The sequence below is a fragment of the Takifugu flavidus genome, chromosome 6 (assembly GCF_003711565.1).
Source record: "Takifugu flavidus isolate HTHZ2018 chromosome 6, ASM371156v2, whole genome shotgun sequence".
NCBI lineage: Eukaryota > Metazoa > Chordata > Actinopteri > Tetraodontiformes > Tetraodontidae > Takifugu > Takifugu flavidus.
Window position 1 is genome coordinate 15,849,235 of NC_079525.1, and position 19,034 is coordinate 15,868,268.

The following is a 19,034-nucleotide window of genomic DNA, read 5'->3' on the forward strand; positions in this document are numbered from 1 at the left end:
CGTCTCCTGATATCGTCTCCTGATATCGTCTCCTGGTATCGTCTCCTGATATCGTCTCCTGATATCGTCTCCTGATCGTCTCCTGGTATCGTCTCCTGGTATCGTCTCCTGTATCGTCTCCTGGTATCGTCTCCTGGTATCGTCTCCTGATATCGTCTCCTGGTATCGTCTCCTGGTATCGTCTCCTGGTATCGTCTCCTGGTATCGTCTCCTGGTATCGTCTCCTGATATCGTCTCCTGGTATCGTCTCCTGATATCGTCTCCTGATATCGTCTCCTGGTATCGTCTCCTGATATCGTCTCCTGATATCGTCTCCTGGTATCGTCTCCTGATATCGTCTCCTGGTATCGTCTCCTGTATCGTCTCCTGATATCGTCTCCTCCTGGTATCGTCCCTGATATCGTCTCCTTGGTATCGTCTCCTGGTATCGTCTCCTGGTAATCGTCTCCTGATATCGTCTCCTGGTATCGTCTCCTGGTATCGTCTCCTGATATCGTCTCCTGATATCGGCTCTGGTATCGTCTCCTCCTGATATCGTCTCCTGATATCGTCTCCTGGTATCGTCTCCTGATATCGTCTCCTGATATCGTCTCCTGGTATCGTCTCCTGATATCGTCTCCTGGTATCGGTCTCCTGATATCGTCTCCTGGTATCGTCTCCTGATATCGTCTCTTGATATCGTCTCTTGATATCGTCTCCTGATATCGTCTCCTGGTATCGTCTCCTGATATCGTCTCCTGGTATCGTCTCCTGATATCGTCTCCTGATATCGTCTCCTGTATCGTCTCCTGATATCGTCTCCTGGTATCGTCTCCTGATATCGTCTCCTGATCTCGTCTCCTGGTATCGTCTCCTGATATCGTCTCCTGGTATCGTCTCCTGGTATCGTCTCTTGATATCGTCTCCTGATATCGTCTCCTGATATTGTCTCTTGATATTGTCTCCTGATATTGTCTCCTGATATCGTCTCCTGATATCGTCTCCTGATATTGTCTCCTGGTATCGTCTCCTGGTATCGTCTCCTGATATCGTCCCTGATATTGTCTCTTGATATCGTCTCCTGGTATCGTCTCCTGGTATCGTCTCCTGGTATCGTCTCTTGATATCGTCTCCTGGTTCTTTCACCAACACGCTGGACTCTTCCGTGGAATAACGTGGAATAACGTGGAATAACGTGGAATACAAACACTATTACATGTTTCTTCAGATGAGCAGACGGACTTTTACAGACTTTTGAAAGCATTTTAAGGAGATCGAGACGCTTTTGAAGTTCCAGTCATTTTTGACACAAACTAGGTCTCCTATAAATAACCTTTTCTGAAGCGGATGTGGAATCAGATATATTTGTCTCCCAGCTGGTGCCTCTCATCCTCTCATTCCTGGAGGCTGTTTCCTCAAGTCACTGCATGTTCTCCTTAAAGGGGAGCTGCACCTCCTAAAGGGAGCCGCAACCTCCTTAAAGGGGAGCTGCACCTCCTTAAAGGGGAGCCGCACCTCCTAAAGGGGAGCCGCACCTCCTTAAAGGGGAGCCGCACCCCCTAAAGGGGAGCCGCACCTCCTAAAGGGGAGCCGCACCTCCTTAAAGGGGAGCCGCACCTCCTAAAGGGGAGCCGCACCTCCCTAAGAGGTAGCCGCACCCCCTAAAGGGGAGCCGCACCTCCTTAAAGGGAAGCCGCACCTCTTAAGGGGAGCCGCACCTCCTAAAGGGAGCCGCACCCCCTAAAGGGAAGCCGCACCTCCTTAAAGGGAAGCCGCACCTCCTAAAGGGGAGCCGCACCCCCTAAGGGAAGCCGCACCTCCTTAAAGGGGAGACGCACCTCCTTAAAGGGAGCCGCACCTCCTTAAAGGGGAGCCGCACCCCCTAAAGGGAAGCCGCACCTCCTTAAAGGGAGCCGCACCTCCTCCTTAAGGGGAGCCGCACCTCCTTAAAGGGAAGCCGCACCTCCTTAAAGGGGAGTATCTGAGGAAAAATTGTTCTTTTTAAAACTATCGATTCTCCTTTTTGTTTCTGATATCAGACTTTGATCAGTTTTAAATGGAGGATTGTTGAATTAATTCACTGCCTCAAACCAACCAAAACACCTACAGGACATGAACCCCCCCCCCCCCCCCCCCCCCCCCCCCCTCTCCCTCCCCCCTCTAACCCTCCCTCCTCTCCCTCCCTCCCCCCCTCTCCCTCCCTCTCTCTCCTCTCCCTCCCCTCTCTTCCCTCCCTCCCTCCCTTCCTCTCTCCCCCCCTCCCCCCCTAACCTCCTCCTCCCTCCCTTTCTTGCCTCCTTTCTTCTCCTCCCTCCCTCTATCCCTCCCTCCCCCCTCTTCTCTCTCCTCCCTCCTCTCCCCCCCTCCCCTCCTCTCTTCCCCTCCTCTCCTCTCTTCCCTCCCTCTCTCCTCTCCCTCCCTCCCCCTCCCTCTCTCTCTCCTCTCCCTCCCTCCCTCTCTCCTCTCCCTTCCTCCCTCCCCCTCTCTCCTCTCCCTCCCTCCCCCTCTCTCCTCTCTCCTCTCCCTCCCTCTCTCTCTACTCTCCTCTCCCCTCCTCCTTCCCTCCCTCTCTCCTCCCCCTCCCTTCCTCCCTCCCTCACCCTCCCCCCCTCTCTCCTTCTCCCTCCCTCCCTCCCTCTCGCTCTCCTCTCCCTCCCTCCCCCTCTCTCCCTCCCCCTCTCTCCTCTCCCTCCCTCCCTCCCTCTCTCTCTCCTCTCCCTCCCTCCCTCTCTACTCTCCCTCTCTCCCCCTCCCCTCCCCACCCTCCTCCCCCCTCCCTCCCTCCCTCCCTCTCTCTTTCCTCTCCCTCCCTCCCTCCCTCTCTCTCCTCTCCCTCCCTCCCTCTCTCTCCTCTCCCTTCCTCCCTCCCCCTCTCTCCTCTCCCCTCCCTCCCCCTCTCCTCTCCCTCCCTCCCCCTCTCTCCTCTCCCTCCCTCTCTCTCTACTCTCCCTCCCTCCTCCCTCCCTCTCTACTCTCCCCCCCTCCCTCCCTCCCTCCCTCCCTCCCCCCTCCCTCACCCTCCCCGCCCTCTCTCCTCTCCCCTCCCTCCTCCATCCTCTCTCTCCTCTCCCTCCCTCCCCCCCTCTCTCCCCTCCCTCCCTCTCTCTCTCACTCTCCTCTCTACTCTCCCTCCCTCTCTCGCCTCCCTCCCCTCTCTCCTCTTCCCTCCCTCCCTCCCTCCTCTCGCTCTCCCGCCCTCCCTCTCCCTGCCCTTCCCCTCTCTCCTCTCTCTCCGTCTCCCTCCCTCACCCTCTCTCCTCTCCCTCCTGCTCTCTCTACTCTCCCTCCCTCCCTCTCTCTTTCCTCTCCCTCCTCCCTCCTCTCTCTCTCTCCTCTCCCTCCCTCCCCCTCTCCTCTCCCTCCCTCCCCCTCTCTCCTCTCCCCTCTCCTCTCTCCTCTCTCTCTCCCTCCTCCTCCCTCCTCCCTCCCTCTCTACTTCCCCCCCTCCCTCCCTCCCCCTCTCTCCTCCCCCTCCCTCTCTCTTTCCTCTCCCTCCCTCCCTCCCTCCTCTCTCTCTCCTTTCCTCTTCTCCCTCCCTCCCTCTCTCTCTACTCTCCCTCCCTCCCTCCCTCCCCCTCTCTCCTCTCCCTCCCTCCCTCTCTTCTCTACTCTCCTCTCCTCTCTCTCCTCCTCCCTCCCTCTCTCTCTACTCTCCCTCCCTCCCTCCCCCTCTCTCCTCTCCCTCCCCTCCCTCTCTACTCTCCCCCCCCCTCCCTCACCCTCCCCCCTCTATCTCTGTGTGTATCTCTCAGCATCAGTTTGAAGTGTGTATTCAGACCAGCGCGTCCTGCCGGCTGCCACCTTTCCTCAGCGTCTCTCCCTCCCACCGAGGATCCGAGGATCCGAGGATCCACCCTTGTGAGGTACAGACGATCAACCGGGGAACTGATAGTTTTGATGGGGGGGGGGGCTGGGAGGTGACCTCGATTCCTGTCCGGGATGAGAGGGGAGGCGTGCACATGCGGGGCGCGCTGTTTCTTCCTCTTACCGGCTGTTTTCCTTCTCTGGTTGCAGTTGTCGGGATTGTGGGAGCGCGTCTGATCGCTGAGCTTCAACTTGGGTGAAGGAAGACGGAAACTCCTGGGGATTCTCCGAGCACCGAGCTCCGGTCCCGCTCTTCTGGTGAGCACTTTCATCTCCATCTGCAGCTGTCGGGCACAAAGTGCTGCTTTGTTGAACGGCTTTAGAAATGCAACACAAGTCCAGCTCTCACACCTTCAGCCGTCTACGCACCCTCCTGGAATTGTGTCCGGAAAGAGGATCCGTTCTGTTGTTGCCGCTCTTTCTGTCTTTCTCTTATTGACACCGACGCTTTTTCCATTAAATGAGCCAATTATCTGCCGGTTTTGCTGAGGCAGCTGATGGGGAGAGGTGAGTTGAGAGGAGAAAGAACATCTGGAGGGATACCTCAGGGAAGCTCCCGTCCTTTTATGAATGGAGCTCTTATTTCCAGCTCTACGGTGTCATCCATAATCCTCTCCTGCCTTCCCAGCACTCCTCTTCAGGCAGGATGCTCCGGGAGCTCCAGGCTAACATCCATGGGCCGTGTTGCTGTCTCATTGTCCTGTTTATCAATCAAGCTGGTCTCTGATGGCGATATCACACTTCCTGCAACATTGCTCTCCTACACACCATCCGTCAGCATCTCACCTCCCACATATCCACACTTGCTGTCTGCGGCCCATGATCTGGTTACCATGATCTGGTTACCATGATCTGGTTACGCGCCACCATTATTACAACCAGAGTTCCTGCTTCATGGAACTGCACCTGACAGGAGACGACTGCTCCAGGTCTGAGGAGCAGAGTCGTGGGGGCAGGTTGGGGGGGCGTAAATGCTTCTGAGGACATGATCGTGTGCCAGTGTAGCCTGTTGGAGCTGCGCTGTGTGTGTGTGAGTGTGAGGGTGTGTGTGTGTGTGGGGGGGGGGGGGGGGGTGGGTTGTGTGTGTGTGGGTGAGGGTGTGTGTGTGAGGGTGTGTGTGTGTGTGTGGGGGGGTGGGTTGTGGTTGTGGGTGTGTGTGTGTGTGGGGGGGGGGTGAGGGTGGGTGGGTGTGTTTGAGTGTGTGTGTGTGGTGTGTTTGTGTGTTGGGGGGGTGGGTGAGGGTGGTTGTGTGTGGTGGGTGTGTGTGGTGTGAGTGTTTTTGTGGGTGTGTGGGTGTTTGTGTGTGTGTTTTGTGTTGTGTGTGTGTGTGGTGTGTTCACATAAGGCAGAGAGATCGTAAAAGTTATGGTGAAACAAAGTAACAAACAATAAAAAAGCTTTTCTAAAGTTCTTGTATTCTGTCTGCATTTATCTCTTCGGTCATGGAGGCTTATGGCTTTCACACGCTAGTCTAGTTAGCTTTCACACGCTAGTCTAGTTAGCTTTCACACACTAGTCTAGTTAGCTTTCACACACTAGTCTAGTTAGCTTTCACACACTAGTCTAGTTAGCTTAGTTGTTTCCCTGCTTTGGAAGTTAAAGAGGGCCGAGCAAGCAGGACCACGAGTAGGAGGTGTGATGGGTGTGTGGAGTTGTGGTGGAGGTGTGTGGGGTGTGTGGGGGTGTGATGGGTTGTGCTGGGGTGTGATGGGTGTGTGGAGGTGTGTGGGGGTGTGATGGGTGTGTGGAGTGTGTGGGGGTGTGATGGGTGTGTGCGGGGGTTGTGATGGGGTGTGCGGGGGTGTGATGGGTGTGTGGAGGTGTGATGGGGTGTGATGGGTGTGTGGGGTGTGTGGGGTGTGTGGGGGGGGTGTGATGGGTGTGTGATGGGTGTGTGGAGGTGTGTGGGGGTGTGATGGGGTTGATGGGGTGTGCTGGGGTGTGCGGGGGTGTGATGGGGTGTGATGGGGTGTGCGGGTTGAATGGTTTGTGATTGGTGTCGCGGGTTGTGATGGGGTGTGCGGGGGTGTGATGGGGTGTGCGGGGGTGTGATGGGGTGTGCGGGGGTGTGATGGGGTGTGCGGGGGTTGTGTATGGGTTGTGCGGGGGTGTGATGGGTGTGTGGAGGTGTGTGGAGGTGTGGGGTTGGTGTGGGGGTGTGATGGGTGTGTTTAGGTGTGTGTGGGGTGATGGGGTGTGCGGGGGTGTGCGGGGGTGTGATTGGGTGTGATGGGGTGTGATTGGGGTGTGCAGGGGTGTGATGGGTGTGATGGGGTGTGATGGGGTGTGCGTGGGTGTGATGGGGTGTGCGGGGGTGTGTGGGGGTGTGATGGGGTGTGCGGGGGTGTGATGAGGTGTGCAGGGGTGTGATGGGGTGTGATGGGGTGTGATGGGGTGTGCCGGGGGTGTGCGGGGGTGTGATGGGTGAGGGGTGTGATGGGGTGTATGGGGTGTGCAGGGGTGTGATGGGGTGTGATGGTTGGTTTGCGGTGGTGTGATGGGGTTTTATGGGGGTTGATGGGGTGTGCTTGGGTGTGATGGGGTGTGATGGGGTTGTGATGGGGTGTGCAGGGTTGTGTGGGGGTGTGATGGGGTGTGATGGGGTGTGCGGGGGTGTGGGGTGTGTGCGGGGGGGTGTGATGGGGTGGGTGCGGTGGTGTGTGGAGGTGTGTGGGGGTGTGATGGTGGTTTGCGGGGGTGTGTGGGGGTGTGATGGGGTGTGATGGGTGTGATGGGTTGTGCGGGGGTGTGATGAGGTGTGCAGGGGTGTGCGGGGTTTTGATGGGGTGTGAATGGTTTGCGGGGGTGGTGCGGGGGTGTGATGGGGTGTGATGGGGTGTGATGGGGTGGTGCAGGGGTGTGATGGGGTGTGATGGGGTGTGCGGGGGTTATGGGGTTTGCGGGGGTGTGATGGGGTGTGCGGGGGTTTGATTGGGGTTTTGCGGGGTTGGGTGGGGGTGTGATGGGGTTGTGATTGGGTGGCGGGGGTTTTGAGGTGTGCAGGGGTGTGATGGGGTGTGGATGGGGTGTGATGGGGTGTGCGGGGGTGGTGCGGGGGTGTGATGGGGTGTGATGGGGTGTGCAGGGGTGTGATGGGGTGTGATGGGGTGTGCGGGGTGTGATGGGGTGTGATGGGGTGTGATGGGGTTGTGCGGGGGTGTGATGGGGTGTGATGGGGTGTGGATTGGGTGTGCAGGGTGTTGTGGGGTTGTTGCTGGGGTGTGATGGGGTGTGCGGGGGTGTGATGGGGTGTGATGGGGTGTGCGGGGGCCGTGGCCACTGTCACACGGTGTCAGGCTTAAAAGGCTGGAGTCGATGTCCAGCGCAGCCCTGGAAGTGAGTCGGGATGTTTAACTCTGACGTGGGTTGATCCCAGAAGGGACGTGTTCCCGCCCTCTCTGCCATTCTCCATGGCAGCCCCCCCCCACTCCCACCCCCCCCCCCTCTCATTCTCACCCCCCCTTTCACCCCCCCTCCTTCCGCCCCCCCCCCCCCCTCTCATTCTCCACACCTTTCACCCCCCCTCCTTCCCACCCCTCTCATTCTCACACACCCTTTCACCCCCCCTCCTTCCCGCCCCCCCCCCCCCCTCCCGCCCACCTCTCATTCTCACACCCCCCCCCCCACCCCTCTCATTCTCACCCACCCCCCCCCCCCACCCCCGCTCCTCCCCCCCCCCCCCCCCACCCGCCCTCTCTGCCATCTCCATGGCAGGCTTCCCTTCCCGCCTCTCTGCCATTCTCCATGGCAGCCCCCCCCCACTCCCACCCCCACCCCCCCACCCTCTCATTCTCACACACCCTTTCACGCCCCCCTCCTTCCCGCCCCCCCCCCCCCCTCTCATTCTCACACAACCCCTTTTTCCACCCCCCCTCCTTCCCACCCCTCTCTCTCCACACCCCTTTCCCCCCCCCCCTTCCCTTCCCTCCCCCCCACCCCTCTCATTCTCACGCCCCCCCCCCACCCCCCTCTCCCCCCCCCCCCCCCTCTCATTCGCCCCCACCCTCCACCCCTCCCCCCCCCGTGCCTCCATGTGTTTCGCTTTAATTGAGATGCATTTCAATGTGGTGCAAATTAGCTTTGTGTAGCTCCGCTCTAATCTTGCAACCTGGTTTTGTGTGCATCATGTGTGTGTGTTTGCACGAGTGGTGGTGCACGTGCTCATGCGTGTGTGTGGTTATCCCTGTGTGTGTGTGTGCCCATCAGAAAAGCTTCCCCACAGTAGAAAGTGCTCCCGTCCTCCTTTTTACTGTAGATTTACTCATTTTGATGCCACTTTTGTATCACTGTTGCAGAATTTGTCTTAAATTCTTATAATCAGATAAGAAATAAAAGGAAATAATGGGATGAACTTTTGTGAAGCGAAAAGCTCCATTAAAAGAAGGTGCATAACCTGTTGGAAGCTTGTGATCTGCTTCTGTCTCGTCGGCCTGCAGGTACAGACGAATTAAAAAATGATGGCGTCCCTAAAGTTGGTGTGAAGAATAAAAATCAGCATTGAAAACAGCCCCCGAGGTGGGAAAGAAAGGACTCCCGCTACATTATATTAGCATTAGCACGCTCCTGGAAGGTGAACACCTTCGGAGTTTTATGGGATGTGTTGAGCTGCTGTGGTTCTGGATCATTTAGGAGACAAAGGGGCAGTTGCTGCTCCAAGGGGGCAATGGTGGGGCAGAAAGACGCTCCAGTAACTCCAGCGGTGACCCAGCGGTGACCCCGATCAGCAAAGGTCTGGACAGGGTCAATAGGGTTGTTTGGCTGAACCACCGCCGGGCCTGTTGGGCCTGTTGGGCCTGTTGGGGCAGCGCCGCCTGAGTTAGCACCAGAGGAAACCAGACGGTGTTTGACAGGTTGTGTTTCAAAGATCCAAAGACGGGATTGAAAAGAAGGTCGGATGATTCTGGCGAGCATCAGGTGTTGGGGAGCGGGACGCTGCCAGCGGCGTGACCTTGGGCCTTCGGCGGCGTGACCTTGGGCCTTTGGTGGCGTGACCTTGGGCCTTCAGGACTTCTCCCTGTCGGTGACGGGGATGACTTAGTGCCTCCCTCCCCACACCTGATGGCTCATTTATTATCATTAGGCACACAGTCAGGAGATGACGGCTGGACCCTCAAAAGTGGGAGTGCCTCATGGAAGTGGGCGTGTGCTTCATGGAAGTGGGCGTGTGCCTCATGGAAGTGGGCGTGTGCCTCATGGAAGTGGGCGTGTGCTTCATGGAAGTGGGCGGGTGCGTCATGGAAGTGGGCGTGTGCCTCATGGAAGTGGGCGTGTGCCTCATGGAAGTGGGCGTGTGCTTCATGGAAGTGGGCGTGTGCGTCATGGAAGTGGGCGTGTGCCTCATGGAAGTGGGCGTGCGCTTCATTGAAGTAGGCGTGTGCCTCATGGAAGTGGGCGTGTGCCTCGTGGAAGTGGGCGTGTGCCTCGTGGAAGTGGGCGTGCACCTCATGAAAGTGGGCGTGTGCCTCGTGTGCTTCAGAGACGGTGGCACAGCAGGACGTTCTCTCGTTCGGTGTGCAGGAGGTGCACTCGCTCGCATCCGTCAGAGACGCCGTGCAGTAAAAATCCCCCCCCCCGTAACCCTAAACGTGCGTGATGTCGGGCTCCAGCAGCAGGAACATCAGCCATAGATGAGAGAGGAGGATGATGGTCCATCTTCCTCAGCGTGATGGATGGAGACGTCTGAGGACAGTCAATACCCAATCTGCCCCCCCAGCCTGATTTAAGGTGCAGAGGCGCCCAGTGACGCCCTCACAGGCGCCACACTGGAACCACTCTGATCATCGGGGGGGGTGGTTAGAGCTGGGGGGGGGTGGTTAAGGTTGGGGGGGAGGGGGTTAGAGCTGGGGGGGGGTGGTTAAGGTTGGGGGGGAGGGGGTTAGAGCTGGGGGGGGGCAGCTCTGCTCGACAGGTAAAACTTCTTTTACCTGCTGATAGAGAAACAGCGAGAAACGAAGCATTGATCATATGAGGAGAGGTAACCTGGTTAACCAGGTGGGGAGAGGTAACCTGGTTAACCAGGTCTGACGGGAGGCTGCTGGTAGACCTTTGAAGACTTTTCTTTATTCCGTGTTTTGGGTGGCTGCAGCATTCGGTATTCCAGGTTTTCCAGGTATTCCAGGTACGACCGCCCGCCCTCCAGCCTCATTAGGACTTTTCCAACATTGACTCCGACACTGGAAGGTCGTTGTGGAACAACTGGACTATAATTCCTGGAGGAGAGGGACAGGGAAGAACCTTTCTTTAGAGAGGGAACGTCTCGCTCTCTCACACACACACTCACTCTCACACACACACACTCACTCTCACACTCACTCTCACACACTCTCACTCTCACACACACACACACACACTCTCTCACACACTCTCAAACACACACACACTCTCTCACACACTCTCTCACACACACACACACTCTCTCACACACACCACACACACACCACACACTCTCTCACACACACACTCTCTCACACACACACACACTCACACACACACACACACACACACACACACACACACTCTCACACACCACACACTCTCTCACACACTCTCTCACACACACACACACAACACACACACACACACACTCACACACACACACACACACTCACACACACACACACTCACACACACACACACACTCACTCTCACACACACACACACTCTCACACACACACACACTCTCTCTCACACACACACACACACACACACTCTCATCACGTGTTGTGTGATTGAGTGATGGGCCGTCACCACTGTATCGTGCTCTCATCTGTTTGAGTTGGTTCAAATTGTTCCGTCCTGACGCCCCATCAGTCACCCAACGCAGATTTACTGCCCCCCCCCCCCCCCCCCCCCCCCCCCGCCCCCCCGCCCCCCCGCCTTGGCTGTTAGTCTAATTTATGAGAGGCCGTTAATTTGGCCTAAATGCTTGTTGTGAGACCTCCCTCCCCTCTCATCCCTCCATCTTCTGCATCCGTCCTCTCATCACTCACTCTCACAGTAAATCAGGGGCAGAACTGCACAGCAGGCGGTGCAGACTGGACAACCTGCCACCCCCCCCTGCCCCCCCCCCCCAACTCTCCTCTCCTTCCATCTTTCTGCTTAAGCTATGAAAACTGAATTTGTTCCTTTGGACTCCTTATTCATCATTACACTTCATTGTTATCTTTACACTCATGTCTTCTTTACCTTTCTGTTCACACCCCACAAACACTCATCTTCTGCACCTCTTTCGCACCCCCCCCCCTTTCTGGTCTCATGTTAGGTGTATATTTAGAACAGAAAGCACGTGGGAATGCAGTGTAGCAGTGTATATGTGTGTGTGTGTGTGTGTGTGTGTGTGTGTGTGTGGTGTGTGTGTGTGTGTGTGTCTGGTGGGGAGAGCATGAAAGGTTCTCTGAGTCCCCACACAGCTCTCAGATGGGGCTGATTAAAAACCTAAAGCTTTGGTTTTCGTCCACATCTCACGTGCTATCAGTGGCTCATGCACACGCGCTCGTGCACGTTTCCTCATTAATACAAGCACAAATGGCGTCATGGAGCCTCTTTAGGTTCCAGTGGTCTCCTGCTTCTCCAACATGGTTGTGCTGCTGTGACTGGCTGAGGTGACCCAGGGAAAGTGATTGTTTGACCCGTCTGACAGCGTCTCTCTGATGGGATCCACCCCCCCACTGACTCCATGTGGGGGGGTGGATCCCAGCTCACCACGCTGGTTCGTGCTGCACACCTCGCTGTCCATGGCTCCAGTTATCTCTCCACCTTCTGCTGTCACGTCTGTCTCTTTTCCCTCTTTATCATCCTCCATTTTACGTCTATTTCTTTCCTTTATTTCTCTTCTCTGTCCCAGCTCCCTCTCAGGAGCATCTACCGTAGCTTCCCCTATCAGCAATCACTGGATGAGAGGCAGCCTGGACAGGTTACTGATCCAGGACACACACACACACGCACACACACACACACACACACACACACACACACACATGGCAATACAACCAGATCCTCCAAACTCTTCTCGTCTGCATATTTTTGCATTTTCCACATAGTTTCTGCATCAAGCGAAATGATGTCTTCAGTTGTTGAGAAGGTTACAGATTTAAACTACTGCACTAGTTTAGTAGTTTAGTCATCTACTCTACCTCCCGTCAGGTGACACTGTTGCTCCTTCGGTTTATTTGCATTTTAGTCATTTAACAGACATTTTTGTCAACTATGCAATTAAGAGCAATTAGAATAAAACACCAGCTGACAGCCCTAAACTACCTAGAACAAGTGCTCCTACCAGCTAAGAGTGCAGAGCTGGGGGGGGGGGGGGGAAGTGCTGTTAGGAGAGCAGATGAAGAACTGTATCTTCAACAGATCTTTGGAAGAAAGGAGTTCCACGATTGGAGAACAAAGTATGGGAATAGTGAGGATTGTGGTGGCTGTGCAGCCGGCAGGAACCAGGCTGGATCAGGATATGGGTCAGGAGTGGTTGGGCTGGTTTGGATGGCTGGAAAAACCAGGAGCTCAGTTTTACCAGGTTTAATTTGGTGGAGGTGTTGCTCCTGCGTCCGTGTGGACAGTTTTAGATGTTGTCTGAAGCTTGTCTGGGACAAAGGACCGCTGGGTGTCACCTCCACACCAGTGATATGAAAATGGGTTAGCTGGGTTAGCTTCAACCTGGGTCATCACTGGCACTGGTAATAACCCAAACCCCCGGGAGAATGGAGAGAAGGGTCGGCGGATGACAGCAGCACGTCCATCTCCTGTCCTGGTGGATGGTAGAGAACAACCACGTAGACCTTAACCAGAGCGGTCGTCACAACGTGATATTCAAAAGACTCCACGATTTAGAAATGATCCAACAGGTCCCACCAGTACTGGAGGGTGTGTAGTTGGCAGAGAGCAGCTGGGATGGCAGCGTCGTCAAGGTTACCCCAAGTTCCTGAGAGAGCCAGGATGTCGAAACAAAGGTGGTTAGTGGAAGCAGAAATGACGTCAGCTTTGTTAGTTGGTGGCTTCACCGGCCAACGAGGCAGATTGTGTGAGAGGTCTGGTCTGGGATCTGGCCTGGGATCTGGCCTGGGATCTGGCCTGGGATCTGGCCTGTCTCCTAGAGTACCGTGGCCTTCAGACAAACTACACTGTAGCATAGAGTTTAATCAACCCTCGTTTAGCCTCGTGGCAGCTAAACAACTAAATTAATTCAGTTATAAACGATTGGGTGTTTATTTACTATTCATTCCATATTTTCCCTAAATAACAAGTTAATAGGTCAGTTATTTACCACCGTTAACCAACTGGTTCCAGTGGAAGCATTCTCCAATCTGTGTTGTATCTTTTTTATATTATCCCCATAAACAGTAACTGGAATTCAGGTCACGCTCTTCGGCACAACAGCATAAATCAGGAGAATCAGCTGCTGACACAGCTAACTGCTAACAGCTAACAGCTAACCGCTAACAGGCTTGTGCAAAATGAGGAATAATCATGCGGTTTCGATTTTTTTAAATGTCTCATACAGTTTTAGTTTATTTCAGTTTATGCATCCAAAGACGTGAAATGAAAGGTGTTTTCTATCAAAGCAGCTCAGCATTTCTTTATTTAATAAACTGACAGCGAGCCTGTGAATCACTGACGTGTCTGTATCCCTGTGAGATCTCTGGGATCCAGACCAAATGTCTGTGGGTGAAGCATCTCCATTCGCTGTGTGACGTTCAGTCAGCCACACAAGACAGATAGAGGCCCCGGTCTGCTCGCCGCCGCCGCCGCCGCCGCCGCCCCGGTGTAATCAGACCTCAGCAGCCATAAAGCATCCGCTGCCTCGCCTGCTGCCTGTGGCCGATTTATGCACGTGGACGCAAACACGAGCACACAAATGAGGAAGGAAGCAATGAGAATGCAGCTGATTTACCTGCACCTCCAGGTGGACCCGGTCACCTCAATGTCAGATTATTCCTTCCCCAGGAGCTTGTCCCCAAAATGCCGCTCCATGTTTTTACGGGAATGAAAGCTTGTTTTTCTAATCTGCACTTCTGCTTTCATCTGTGCTGCAGCACATTTGAGCATGTTTTTGGTTCTCAAGCATCTTCTGGTCTTCTCCTGCTGACGCCTCCTCGCCTTTCTGGAGCGTCTGGAGCTGCAGAGACGAAAGGAAAGACATGAAAGGAGGGTGGGACATGGACCAGTACACTGGAGATGATGATGGGATGTGGGGGGGGGGGCAAACAGGAGGAGGAGAACAAAGAAAGTGATGAAAGAAGTGGAGGAGAGTCAATGTTGACGCTTTAACATGGCACATGGAACCAACCGGGGGTTAGGGTTAGAGGGTTAGAGGGTTAGGGTTAGAGGGTTAGAGGGTTAGAGGGTTAGGGTTAGAGGGTTAGAGGGTTAGAGGGTAGAGGGTTAGGGTTAGAGGGTTAGAGGGTAGAGGGTTAGGGTTAGAGGGTTAGGGTTAGAGGGTTAGGGTAGAGGGGGTTAGAGGGTTAGGGGTTAGGGTTAGAGGGTTAGAGGGTTAGAGGGTTAGGGTTAGAGGGTTAGAGGGTTAGGGTTAGAGGGTTAGAGGGTTAGGGGGTTAGAGGGTTAGTTAGAGGGTTAGAGGGTTAGGGTTAGAGGGTTAGAGGGTTAGGGTTAGAGGGTTAGAGGGTTAGGGTTAGAGGGTTAGAGGGTTAGGGTTAGGGTTAGAGGGTTAGGTTAGAGGGTTAGGGTTAGAGGGTTAGAGGGTTAGGGTTAGAGGGTTAGAGGGTTAGAGGGTTAGGGTTAGAGGGTTAGGTTAGAGGGTTAGAGGGTTAGGGTTAGAGGGTTAGGGTTAGGGTTAGAGGGTTAGGGTTAGAGGGTTAGAGGGTTAGAGGGTTAGGGTTAGAGGGTTAGAGGGTTAGGGTTAGAGGGTTAGAGGGTTAGGAGGGTTAGGGTTAGGGTAGAGGGTTAGAGGGTTAGGGTAGAGGGTTAGGGTTAGGGTAGAGGGTTAGAGGGTTAGAGGGTTAGGGTTAGAGGGTTAGAGGGTTAGGGTTAGAGGGTTAGAGGGTTAGGGTTAGGGTAGAGGGTTAGGGTTAGAGGGTTAGAGGGTTAGGGTTAGAGGGTTAGAGGGTTAGGGTTAGAGGGTTAGAGGGTTAGAGGGTTAGGGTTAGAGGGTTAGGGTTAGAGGGTTAGAGGGTTAGGGTTAGAGGGTTAGGGTTAGAGGTTAGAGGGTTAGGGTTAGAGGGTTAGAGGGTTAGAGGGTTAGGGTTAGAGGTTAGGGTTAGAGGGAGAGGGTTAGAGGGTTAGGGGGTTAGAGGGTTAGAGTTAGAGGGTTAGAGGGTAGGGTTAGAGGGTAGAGGGTGGGTTAGGGTTAGAGGTTAGAGGGTTAGAGGGTTAGGGGGTTAGAGGGTTAGAGTTAGAGGGTTAGAGGGTTAGAGGGTTAGGGGGTTATTAGGGTTAGGGTTAGGGTTAGAGGGGGTTAGGGTTAGAGGGTAGAGGGTTAGAGGGTTAGGGTTAGAGGGTTAGGGTTAGAGGGTTAGAGGGTTAGGGTTAGAGGGTTAGGGTTAGGGTTTAGAGGGTTAGAGGGTAGGGTTAGAGGGTGAGGGTTAGAGGTTAGAGGTTGGGTTAGGGTTAGAGGGTCAGGGGTAGAGGGTTAGAGGGAGGGTTTGGGTAGAGGGTTAGGGGGTTAGAGGGTTAGAGGGTTAGAGTTAGAGGGTTAGAGGGTTAGAGGGTTAGAGGTTAGGGGGTTAGGGGTGGGGGTTGGGGTTAGAGTAGGGTTAGAGGGTTAGAGGGTGAGAGGGTTAGAGGGTTAGAGGGTTAGGGTTAGAGGTTAGAGGTTAGGGGGGTTAGAGGGTTAGGGTTAGAGGGTTAGGGTTAGGGGGTTAGAGGGTTAGGGTTAGAGGGTTAGAGGGTTAGGGTTAGGGTTAGGGTTAGAGGGTTAGAGGGTTAGAGGGTTAGAGGGTTAGAGGGTTAGAGGGTAGGGTTAGGGTTAGAGGGTTAGAGGGTTAGGGTTAGAGGGTTAGGGTTAGAGGGTTGGGGTCAGGGTTAGGGCACATGGAACCAACAGAGGTAGGAACCCTAACCCTAACAGCTTGGGTGTCAGTTGGATGGCGTTGAACCCTGGAACGCCGAATCGGCTGAGGATCACTGAGATGGGCCAAGATCTCCTGCAGACATCGTGTGATGTCACAGTTGGGCTTTGATCGGTGGGTCTCTGAGGGGTTAACCAGCTGTTGACGTGTGGTTAACCTGCTTCACATAAACGCGTTGGTCATGACCATTTAACGTGCTGAGTCAGCCTCCATCTGCAGAGTCACGTTCTTCCTTTGTGTTGGATGTTTTTGCAGCTAGACTTTGTTTTCCTAAAGTGGAAAAAGCAAAAAAAGGTTGAGCGAGGAGGAGAAGGGAAGGAAGCATCCCTGACGTCCAGCAACAGCGGCCCCCAAGTCTCCATCCAATAATTGAAGGACACATTTCAGACGGGTCTTTCATGGAGACGCTCTTCAGGAATGAGAGGATCAAAAGGAGAGAGGGCAGTGATGCGACAGGTGAAGCCCGGCGCACGCCGGAGCTGCTGCCGTGATGCACTGTTGCATTCGCTCTCCTCCTTTAGCATGTTAGCGTGTTAGCGTGTTAGCGCGCCGCTGTAGCCGTTGCTGGCTGGCACGCGAGAGAGCAAAACACAACCCTGGTCCGACTGTGTTTTGCTGTGACTTTTACTACTGAAATGTCATCTCAGCAGGATCAGCTGCTCCGTTCCAGAACTCGTTCAGAACCGGTCCGGTTCCCGTCTGTCAGCGACAGCAATGCTGGCGAGTGCCAGTGCAATCTGGGCACCTCATGTCAGCAGAACATGGCTCATCTTCAGAACGCCGCTGCTTACAATTAGCCCTGCTAATGGAGAGAGGTTCCTGACAACGGGCCTCGTTTGGGCCGGTTTGGGACGCAGTACATCCCAGTGTGGTCGGCTCACATGATGAAAACAGGAAGAAGTCCTGAAGGTAAACGAGGATGAGTGACGGTTCAGTTCGTAGCAGAGAAGAAGAGAAGCTTCACAGCAGGCGAAGAAGGTTCGAGGGGCATCTGTCAGAGGACGAGGGGGGGAAGCCGGGTGAGAGGAACAGAGAGGACTGACGCTGTCAGTGCTGCAGTCAGTGCTGCAGTCAGTGCTGCAGTCAGTGCTGACTGCAGCACTGACTGCAGCACTGACACAAGTCGTGAGACAGACGCACAAAAAGGAGACAGAGGGAGGAAGAGCACAGACAGACAGGAAAGAGCCGCCAGCCGGAGAGTGACAGTCCTGAGTGTGTGTGTGTGTGTGTGTGAGTGTGTGTGTGTGTGGTGTGTGTGTGTGTGTGTGTGTGTGTGTGTGTGTGTGTGTGCGCGCACGTCAGAGCGCCTGTCAGGCCCAACACATGAGTGACAGCGTCGGGTCCGGTGCTCCTCCAGAGCCTGCTGGCCCCTCCTGTCAGGATGTAGGGCACAGGGTCACACACACACACACACACACACGCTCACATACACACACGCTCACACACACACACGCTCACATACACACACGCTCACACACACAGACGCGCACTCTACCCACTGCTGCAATTCAGTCTCTTTTGGGGACCACACTCGCTCACTGGACCTTCACCTATGACATTTGACCTTTGACATTAGCACAGTCAGCAATGCATATGTTGCCGTCAACCATCAGACACACACACACTCCATGTGTGTGTGTGGGTGTGCGTGTGTGTGTGTGTGAGACAGAGGGAGACACTGGCCACTTTGCCTGCTTGTCTATTGTGTGTTTTTCCACTTCTCACTCTAATTAACAGCAGAATTGATATTGACTGTAATTAAGTGTCTGTACACACAAAGTCGCACAACATCCACACGTCAGTAAAAGAAAACAAGGAGACGGATGACAACACGTCAACGCGTCCTGAGTGGTTTAGCCTCCCGCTGGGGGCCTGTTGGAGTGACGACCAGCGACAGGCGTTGGCAGGCGCCATGTTGCCGCTGTCAGACCGCAGCACAGCAGCTAGCAGCCACATCATGTGACCTCCTCCCTCATCATGTGACCTCCTCCCTCCCATAATTACAACAAACCCTCCAGGTTGCCCTTGACAACACAATTGATCAGATCTGCGTGGCTGCTTTCCTGACCGCCTGATGGCGGTCTGGACCGCCACCTTAGGTGAACCCACGCCATCCTTTCATTTAAAAAACATGCACACATGTACATGCTAATGAGAGGAAGTGTCCATCTGATGTGTGTGTGTGTGAGTGTGTGTGTGTGTGTGTGTGTGTGTGCCAGTAGGGGTTTGTGACTAATGGGGTCATTATTGATGCTGAGTCAGGGCGACCGCTGATTGCGATGGTTGGATACCAACCTAACGAGTGTGCAGATACACACACTCTACATTAATGCATGCACGCACACACACACAGCAATACACACACTTTCCCCCTCTCACACACACATTTTCATCTCCTTCACGTCCTCATAGGTGCACTTATACACATAAATCTCCCACCTCAGCTAATAAAGTTACTCACCCAGACATCCCTCTCTCATGCACTGTAGCCCTATATTTGCGCACACACACACACACACACACACACACACCACACACACAGCCACAGATCTGTAATAGACAGATGACATAAGATGATTCTGCTGACACATTTTTAAGGGAATCACTGAGACAGCGGATAAACTCACCAATCTTCCTTTATTTAATTATTCATTTATTTAATCTCTTTATTACATTTTCAGTAAAAAAGCAGCGAGCTGGTGAAAATCACACGTGTGAATTGTGGTGAGAACATTTCTGCCGTGTCACATCGGCAGATATGCGACTAAATCACCCTCAGACCTTCGTCTTTGTTCATTATTTTGATTTATTTCATGCCACCGATTACAGGTGCTGTTTTATGAGTCCCACATAATGAAACCGTGCACGTGTTTTGCACGTGGTTTGCACGGCGGCGCTCACCAGCGCCCGTCGTGCCGCTGCGCTGCTGTATCCTGCAGCCTGTGGTTTCCTGGTGTCTGATGGCTTCCCAGAGCGCCGCCCTTTAGAGCATGAATTACAGGAATGTTTATGTCCGTCACATCCCATAGCTGAGACCGGATGTAAATCCAAGCATGACTGATGTGTTGCATGTGTGTGCAGGTGTGTCCGTGCACGTATGCAGCCGTGTGTGTCCTTTGTCCCTGAGAGCAACTATAAGCGTGTAAATCAAGTCTTTTCATGAGGTGC

General features: G+C 54.3%; 1 protein-coding gene and 1 long non-coding RNA gene across 29 annotated transcripts in view; one reads left to right on the forward strand and one right to left on the reverse strand.

The window, feature by feature from the left end:
• Positions 1 to 3,702: 3,702 nt before the first annotated feature.
• ptprdb (protein tyrosine phosphatase receptor type Db) overlaps positions 3,703 to 19,034 on the forward strand; it is a 109,835-nt gene continuing 94,503 nt past the window's right edge. For all 27 annotated transcript variants that reach the window (XR_008950975.1, XM_057035566.1, XM_057035574.1 and 24 more), the window contains exons 1-2: positions 3,703 to 3,842; positions 3,994 to 4,101. The gene's annotated coding sequence lies outside the window, so the exon portion shown is untranslated. The remainder of the gene's footprint in view (positions 3,843 to 3,993; positions 4,102 to 19,034) is intronic.
• Positions 13,321 to 16,940, reverse strand: LOC130527358 (uncharacterized). 2 transcript variants are annotated; one of them, XR_008951001.1, is made up of 3 exons: positions 15,858 to 16,918; positions 13,759 to 13,957; positions 13,321 to 13,653 (listed from the first exon to the last, which is right to left on the reverse strand). It is a non-coding gene; the product is annotated as an uncharacterized LOC130527358 (long non-coding RNA). The 2 variants fall into 2 exon arrangements; XR_008951002.1 differs by having other exon boundaries at positions 13,321 to 13,957; positions 15,858 to 16,940.